The sequence below is a fragment of the Brassica napus genome, chromosome C7 (genome assembly GCF_020379485.1).
Source record: "Brassica napus cultivar Da-Ae chromosome C7, Da-Ae, whole genome shotgun sequence".
NCBI classification, from domain to species: domain Eukaryota; kingdom Viridiplantae; phylum Streptophyta; class Magnoliopsida; order Brassicales; family Brassicaceae; genus Brassica; species Brassica napus.
Genome location: NC_063450.1, coordinates 39014148 through 39023465, shown reverse-complemented (window position 1 = coordinate 39023465; position 9318 = coordinate 39014148). Strand labels below are relative to the sequence as shown.

General features: G+C 31.3%; 1 long non-coding RNA gene across 6 annotated transcripts; it reads right to left on the bottom strand.

Moving 5' to 3' along the window:
* Nucleotides 1–4751: 4751 nt before the first annotated feature.
* LOC106391689 lies at nucleotides 4752–8850 on the bottom strand. 6 transcript variants are annotated; one of them, XR_007325895.1, is made up of 9 exons: nucleotides 8613–8844; nucleotides 8412–8516; nucleotides 7946–8335; nucleotides 7689–7732; nucleotides 6207–7378; nucleotides 5789–6103; nucleotides 5619–5707; nucleotides 5035–5093; nucleotides 4752–4946 (listed from the first exon to the last, which is right to left on the bottom strand). It is a non-coding gene; the product is annotated as an uncharacterized LOC106391689 (long non-coding RNA). The 6 variants fall into 6 exon arrangements; XR_007325894.1 differs by having other exon boundaries at nucleotides 6207–7364; XR_007325892.1 differs by having other exon boundaries at nucleotides 6207–7732; nucleotides 7946–8121; nucleotides 8210–8335; nucleotides 8613–8838.
* Nucleotides 8851–9318: the final 468 nt, after the last annotated feature.

The window sequence follows — 9318 nt, the reverse complement described above, 5'->3', positions numbered from 1 at the left end:
AAAAAACTTATTGAATATAGAATATTTAGAGTTTTTTCTTAAAAACATATTTGATTAGTTTAATGAATATTTTATAATGATTTTCTTAAAAACACATATGTCAAAATTTATTAAATTTTAATTGTTGATTACTAAATAACTATGTTTATTCATTTATTGATAAAAACAGCTTGAGAACACATAGATAAATGATTTGAAAAAATATAGATTTTTTTTTTGTCAGCAACAAAAACAGACTCATGTAGACTATGTGAACCACCCCGGTAGCTCTGCATCCATATGAACGACAAACGGCAGTTATTTCCTTGCACTGCGTGCGAGGCTGTCCGCCTTTGAGTGTTGTGTCCGTGGTATATGAATGATCTCTGAGCTGTTGAAACTTCTCTTCAAAAAAATTATGTCTTCCAAATAGCTTTCAAAGGATGGCCACTCTTTTGGTTCTGAAACCATCTTCACCAATTGAGCACAGTCCGTTGGAAAAGTAACCCAAGACTGTCTAAGATTCTTCATACATTCTATTGCCCATATGAGAGCCTCTATCTCTGAGTATGCATTCTATTGCCCATATGAGAGCCTCTATCTCTAAGTGTAGTGGCGACTGACTCGCTCTCGTATTCTTTGCTCACATTAGTCCATCGTAACCTTCCGGAGTACTATACCATCCTTGCCCTGAATATCTATCCTCATTTTTCCAAGATCCGTCCGTAAAACACCATTTACCTGGTATACTCGAGATTGTTAATGGTACATGAACTTGGAAAAATATAGATAAACGACCTATTTAACAATATATCTCTTACATAAGTAAATTATTGTTACCATCACTTTTTTCTAACAGGGCTTTGTAACTTATTGTAAACTAAATAATAAATTGGCTCGGTAGAAAAGAATCACAATCAACCATTATTTTTCTAAGAAACTCATATAACACATTATAAATTTATAATATTTTATAGCTTAGACCAATATAAATAAAAAACAAATACTAAATTTCAGTTTACCTTTATATTTATTTGATCATATTAAGTATTATGATATTAATTATTTTATTTTATTTTGATTTATAAGCTATTTGTATGTTTTGACATAGTTTAAGACTTAGTTTTATAATTCTAACTTTAATTAATGAAGATTTAGCATATATATCAAGTAAGCATTTTTTTATTTTAGTTTTGTTTTGTTTTTTTTTTTAATTTAATATTTATAAGAATATTAACTTAAGATGCTGACTTTAAATATTTTTATTGATATTTTCAGTTATTTCTGATTTTTAAAGCATAGTCCATATCGTATTAAAGGTTACGGACATAATTTTAACAAATTTTAATTTATCTTTTTATAGTTTTGTGCTGATTTTTATTTATTTTTACATACATGATTATTTATAAATATTTTTAAAAAAACTTTATTTCCTTTTGAATATTTTTATTTTTTTTATTTTTTTGTTTAATTTCGAATATATACTTATTTTATGTATCAAGTTAATTATTTTTAATAAAATAATCTTTTTATTTACTTTATCAAATTAAGATGCTGATTTTTATATTATTATAATGATATTTTAAAATTCTATGTGAACACGTAAATAATATATCCTCAATTTTGAAATCATATGTTATTTAGATTCATATGTAATGAAAAAGTGATTTAGATTTACATTGTATTTATTATTTGAAATCCTTATATTTTTAAGATTATTTTTGTTACTTAATTTTATGTTTATCTTCCAAACATTTATTTTTTTATAATAAACTGATTCTTTTTGTCATTTGGCAATTTTGTTTACTAAATTTATTATTGATATTTTTTTTGAAAGAAATAGCTTCCATTTTGAAATCATATTTTGTTAGATTCATATGTAATGAAAAGTGCTTTAGATTCATATTGTTTTTATTATTTGAAATTCTTGTATTCTTTAAGATTTTTTTTGTTAGTTAATTTTATGTTAGTCTTTCAAAGGTTTATTTTATATATCAAATTGATTCCTTTAATAATTTTGCCTTCTCACTAAATTGAATAGTAGTTTTCTTTTTATTTTGAAATAAACATTTTTTGAAAATCTTGAAAATTTTAAAATAATAAATAAAATGGTAATTTGACATATTTTGGTGCTTTAAAATAATATGTGGATATTCTCAATGATTTATTGCATCAAATTACATGTAGTACATATTTTTGTTGAATATTTTCAGCAGTATATAGCCTAAATTTTGTAAATCATGTGTTTTCGATTTATATAGTTATAATTGTTTGAAATTATTGCATTTTTAAATTAACTATTATATTTGTTTGTTATTTTTATGTTAATTTTTGAAACTTTATTTTATATAGTATAGATTTGTACATGATGTTTTTAATTTTGTAAGTTCAACTTATTTGATAATTATTTATATTTTATTTTGAAATACAAATTTTCGTAATATTAACATTTTTAGAAATACCAAATTAAAAAATGATTTTGTATATTTTTGGTGCTTTAAAATAATATGTGAATATTCTCAATGTTTTATAATATCAACTTATATATAGTATATGTTATTTTGAATATTTTCTATAGTATATAACCTTAAGTTTGAAAATCATGAGTTTAAATTTAGATTTATATAGTTATACTTGTTTGAAAGTCTTGTATTTCTAAATTAATTATTCTTTTCGTTATTTATTTTTTAATTTTCAAAAAATATTAAACAATATGATAACTTAATATATTCTTTATATTTTTGTAAATTTACCTTATTTTATATTTATTTATATTTTTGTTTGAAATAAACATTTTTTGGTAATATTAACATTTTTTAAAATAGTAAACTTAAATGCTGATTTGTCACAATACGATTGGTCGTTTTAAATCGTACATGGACGCCCTCGATGACTTATAGCCTCAACTTTTATATAGTCTAGATTACATGTTTCTTTTTGCTATTTTCTTATTTTTAGTTCTTTACAAATTTTAATATTAATGGAATTATATCTTTGTAGTTATATACTCTTTAAATTATATCTTTCATTGACTAATTTGGCTATGATTTTAATATTTTTCTTTTATTTTCTATCTTTTCCTTTTTACTGTTTTATTATTTTGCATTTTAAATACAATTATATACTTTTAACAGTTACATTTTATTTACTGTTATTTTCAGAAATAGACATTTTCTGACTTTTTATATCACAATAGATCACTTTCAACTCGTAAGACACTTTTTCTTTGTTGGTTTCTAACCAAAGCATAACTAACATGGACCCACTTCTCTTTCGTCTTCTTTTTCTTTTTCAGATTTTGTTTTGTATTTTTCTTTCGGCCAAATCAGAGTTTCTCTGTATTTTTTTTTTTTTTTTTTTTGTAAACTAAGTTTCTCTGTATTACCAAACCACCACACTCTCTTTCCTTGCTTGAGCACCAAACCAAAACGCAGAAATTGAATAGGTTGTTGTTGAAATCAAATGTCGTTCTTCCGATCTTTAGCTCGTGGTGCCTTGTCTTTTCTACGTCAAGTATCTTCTTCGGCTTACTCTCTTCCACGATTCACAGGTTCGTCAAGCTTCAGAATCAAGTTGTGTCATGGTGTTTTGGTCCAAATCGGCCACTAAATCGGGAAAATAAAAAAAATTGATTTTTCGAGTTTAAAAGCTTAAAATCTGGTCTTTAATGAAATTTCTACAAGCTTAAAGGTATAATATGGAGGAAAAATGAAAAAAACCAACTCAGGAATAAGGTGAAGAAAATGGTCCGCGGCCGTCGAGATAAATTGCAGAAAACCGTAATTGAGTTTTAGGAAGATGATGATTAAATGACGAAAATGCCACTCTTTAAAGAAAACACGAAAATTAAACTAAAAGTGATGGATAGGAGTTGAACCCACAACCTAGACGTAATGTTCAACCGTCTTCGACAACCAGACTAAAGAACTCATTATTTATTCTCCATAAGTACTCTAATATAGATTTATACATCTGCGATGTATTCAATTTGGTATACTAATAATGTGTTATTTGTTGTTGTTTGTCCGAGACGTTTTATGGAAAATAAGTAACATAAATCTTGTTTTCTAGGTCTATTTCTTTACATAAGGTATGAGTCATTTCTTGTGTACACGTGTTGTCATATATTTAAATAATATGTCGTACACACAATTTCATAATCTACGTGTACAACAATTCACATGTACATTATGTTTTACTATTCATATATACATTAAATAAAAAATATCGTTAGGAAATTATGTTTTGTCTGGGATGTTTTATGGAAAGGTCGTCAAAAAATTCCTCCAAGAATTTCCAACAAAAAGTAATGGTCCGGAATTCCATGTGTTCATGTGTATATGTTCTAACTAAGGCATAATTAATAACATTTGTAAATGTAAATAGCATTCAAATGTACACAAAAATATCGTTGTCCACTTGTACAACGTCTCACATGTACACATGTGTATATTAGTATATTATCCATATATGCAGGGGTGTCAAAATGGGTCAAATGGGTCAACCCAACCCATAACCCAAATGGGTTGAGGGGTGTCAAAATGGATCAAATGGGTCAACCCAACTCATAACCCAAATGGGTTGACTGTTAATGGGTCATGGGTCAACCCAACCCATTTATTAATTAAATGGGTCAAATAGGTTAATGGTTGATCCATCAACCCAACATCTTTATAATAAATTTTAAAAAACAAAAAAGCAACGTTAACACTCGCTGTGATCAAAACATAAACACTTAAACATGAGAAAAAAATTGATGAATCCAAAGCTTATAACGATAAAAAGGTTTCATTATTCATCAATATCAAGCTTCAGTTTTGAAAAAAAAAGGTATTGAGTCATATAAAGCGTTGTTATGAAGCACTCTGCGATAGCAAGGGAATACAGAAACGTTATGCAGGAGAGGGATACTCTAATCAGCAATAAAATTTAAATAAGGTCCCTTTAACTTGTGATGATCAAGACTCCTGCGCACAAGAAACATTAGGGATCAGCAAAAGATGCAACATATACTAACGGAAAAGTAGTTTAAATCAAACAAGTTTCAAAACTTACAAGGCATATACTCAGCTTCTGGGTGCACTGTCTCTCTTCAAGAAACAACAAAGAGGCTCCTGAAGATAAAGAAACTTCGATCGTTAGATTCTATAACAAGAACAACTAATTACACTGAACTATAAAACCTTTTAGATTCTTCTATTGAGATGACCATTTCTCTACAAGTTTCAACATTAGCCAAAACCATACTACTAAATCTCAATTACACATCAAGCTTCCCACAGTATCAATTCACAACCATTGCATCTACATCTACAGCACTCAGAACAACAGTGAGGTAGTCCCAATCCTATAAACCTAAACTCTCTCTCTAACGAGGACCTCGGGGCAGCTAAAAAAAAAGATGAATCCACAGCTTATAACAACACACAACACCATTAGACGAAAAATAAATACTAATCGACTCAGAAAGTCACTCATTGTCTCAGACCCGAACTCACTTCCAAATCACAGACCATTATAGCTAACCAGATCACTTGCAATCTTTCTGAAACACTAAACACTTAAAAGACTCTCAAAACACTTAAGAAACAGAGAAGCAAAGTACTTATTATTATGTTGATGAGGGATGAGACCATCACCAGCTATAGTTCCATGGTACTAACATGGTCTTGATTGGGTATTAGTGCTTGACTTGGAGCCTCTCGGATAATGACTATCTCATCTTCATCTACAGTTCATAAGAAACCGAATATTAATAGATATATAAACTTAATTGAGCAAAAAATATAAAGTTTATATAAGATTGTACCTTCACCATCAACTTTATAGCCATGAATCCAAAACCGAGTACACAATAAAGCTTGCACATTTCTAGGGATAAGGCGAGTTCTGTACTTGCTTATTACGTGAGCTCCAATACTGAAAGAAGATTCAGAAGCCACAGTGGTAATAGGAATGCTGAGAATGTCCATTGCCATGAATGCTAGTGCGCCAAAACGATGTCTGTTCTCTTTCCAATATCGCAACACATTCAAATCAGGATGAGCTCTCATTTCTACTTTTGGTTCCTCTAAATATATATCCAACGCTGACTTTCCTGGTTCTGCAGTCTCTGGAATATCATCTAACTCAAACAAATCATGTTCTCAGTAAACATAATAAGAAGTTTAGAATGAATAATAGAAAATGTTTCAAATGAGTTAGATATATAAACATCAGAAACTTACATCCAACACACCAAAGTTCTCGGTCTCTGTTCCTTGCTCAGAAGCACGAGAATATGGTCTTGTAAAGCTCACAACAGGAGTCAAAGGGAGTTGTCTTCTATAATCATCAAAGATCTTCCTAAGCTGATCCTCAAGATGATCAACTTTTTCTTGGGAGGTGAATAGATCAAGATCACCATAACAACGCTTCAAAAGCTTTAACTTCATCCTAGGATCCAAGACAGCCCCCATTGCAAGAATCACGCTATACTCCTCCCAGTATTTATCAAACTTCCCCCTCATGTTAGAAATCATTGTCTGGATGACGATATCCTCACTGCTCTTATGAACTTCCAACAAGCACTGAATCTTCCAAATATGAGCAAAATACAAGTTTGAAGTAGAGTAGCTTCTTCCAGACATTAAAGTCGTAATGCTATAAAAGGGCTTCAAGAGCTCAAAGATAATGCTAGCTCTTCTCCATTCTTCATTGGAAGGGCAATGCTTGTAGTGTTTATCACCTAATTTATACCTCTTTAAAGCACGTTGATACTTCAGAGCCTTCTTCAGCATTAGATAGGTCGAATTCCACCTATTCTTGACATCTATTGACAGCGTGATATCCTCAACACCATCTATACAGTCTGCAAGTGCAATCCTTCTAGATAATGAACCTTTAAAATGCTGTTTCTCTGATCTTACACAAAGCAGGACTAAGAACTTCCAAACCAGCTTGTACAATCAGGTTCAAGATGTGTGCAGAACACCGGACATGAAAAAATTCTCCTTTGCACACCAAATTATCATCTAGATTAAGCCGATCCCTCAATACGTCTTGCATGTTGTCATTAGCCGTGGCATTATCCAGAGTCAAAGTGAACACCTTTCTCTCTATTCCCCACTCTCTCAAACATTCATGGACTTTACTAGCTAAGACTTCACTACTATGGGGAGGAAGAACTTCACAAAACGATAAAATCTTGCTGTGTAGCACCCACTTTGCATCAACATAATGTGCTGTGACAGCTATGTATCCATCTCCAGCTAGTGAAGTCCAACAATCTGAGGTGCATATCCTACTAGGAATTTTTTCCAGCTCAGACTTCAAAATTTGTTTTTCTTTCTCCCAAGTTTTCATAACATCACTAGCAGCAGTGTTCCTAGAGTAACACTTGTAATCTGGATTCAAATAGCTAAAATAGTCTCTCAGCTCTTCATATTCAACCGAAATGAAATGAAGATTATGTCTAATAATGACTCGACTATACTTCTCCCTAGCAACTCTCTCATCAAAATTCACTACCCTTCTTTCAGCCTCCAAAATTCCTAAGCATTTCTGCTTATGACGCTTCAGATTTGAGGTTCCACTAGTTGATGTATACGCATAGCTCTTTGAGCATTTTAGACAATATGCTCTCTCTTCCTCATTCTCATCCTTTTCTACTCTAAAATATTGCCACATATTATATGTTTTTCTTCTCTTTGCAGTATTAGAAGATGTACCTGTTGATTCTCGATATTCTTCTTCATTTTCCATATCCAGCAACCTGAAATTCAATACAAGATCACTGCCAAGTCAGAGAATAGCCTTCAAGTAACAGCAGAAACGCAAAGACAACACAGATGCACACAAACTCCATCAAGACCATACAGATGACTACAAAAGGAACAAAACAAATGATCGATTCGATCAAAAGGTGGAGGAAGCGAGGAGAATAGCCTTCAAGTAACAGAGTCACGAGAAGAGTAAATGCCTTCACCTTCAAAGAAACAGAGTCACAAGAAGATTCCCGGAAACGAGGAGGAAGCGAGGAGATGATGATGAAAAGCTTCAGAGCTTCAAAGACCCAACATAAGCTCAAACTATATAATAGTGATGATGTTCTTCTACTTAAGACTTGCACCAAAATATAATGTACTTGAATTATTATGCCCCCTGAGAAAAAAAATAGTAACACAAACATACACAAGAAAGCAAATTTTAGCATCAACAAGAAAGCATCTTTAGGACCAAGAAAGCTAACCTGATAAGAAGAGAACAAAACAAGGGCCAAGCAACTCAGCACTGTCTCTATGATCGAAGAAAGCCTTAGCGAGCTCGGACCCTGATGCATACCCTCCCAAGTGGCCAGAGAGATTGCACTCAACTCCTGAAAGGATCTCTGATGTTTAAACGCGACAATAGCAAATGGAAAACGAGGGCTAAGCATTATAAGAAGCTGTTACCAGCTGTTAGCTCTTATAAGATCCGGAATGTGATGGATATGACACTGCTTATGGAGGTTTAGCTGCTGCTCTGGTCGATGATCCTTTGTGGGTGATGCCGCTGCTCTGGTATATCAGAAACCCCAAAAAAAAAAAACAATCAGAGATTGGAGAACGAATCTATTGAATTGAATCAAGAGCAAAGGTTTGCAGTGGCATCACCTTTAGAAATTGACGTTGTAGCTTCAGAGCTTCAGAGTTGAATCGAGATCGAACAACCCAACAGCCTAATCACCGAACAAAGGATTGAACACAATCAGATCTTTACTGAAATTGAAATCGTGGGTTTGGAAGAGACGATGATGTCTTCTGTTTTCATTTTTTTTTTTTTGTAACACAAGTTTTCTGTTTTCATTAAAATAGGTTTTCTTAATTAAAAACTAAATGGATCAGATTTGACACAACCCAATAGACCTATTTAACTTATTAACCCATTAACTTGTTTACCTATTAACCCATTAATCCATTAACTTGTTAACACACTAACCCATTGGATCAAAAATAAACAGTTCATTTGGGTTAATGGGTCAATTTGGGTTGGAACAACCCATGGGTCATGACCCATTTTGACACCCCTACATATATGTATGTGTTACCTCTGTTTACTCTATATATTTACTCTAGATAAATATATATCTGAGAGTAAATATATATCTTGTTTACATATTTGTATGTGTTACCCTTGTTTCTTATGGTTAAAAATCGTAGAACATATATACATAAAAACTATTCATGTGTACATAGATATTAGATACCAATTGTCAAATTAAATTCACGTACTCACTGTAAAATATTTCATCAAAGCCATATATCACTGTTTGGGGAGAACCATAAATTTATTTTGAAACTCAACCATAAATCCAATTTT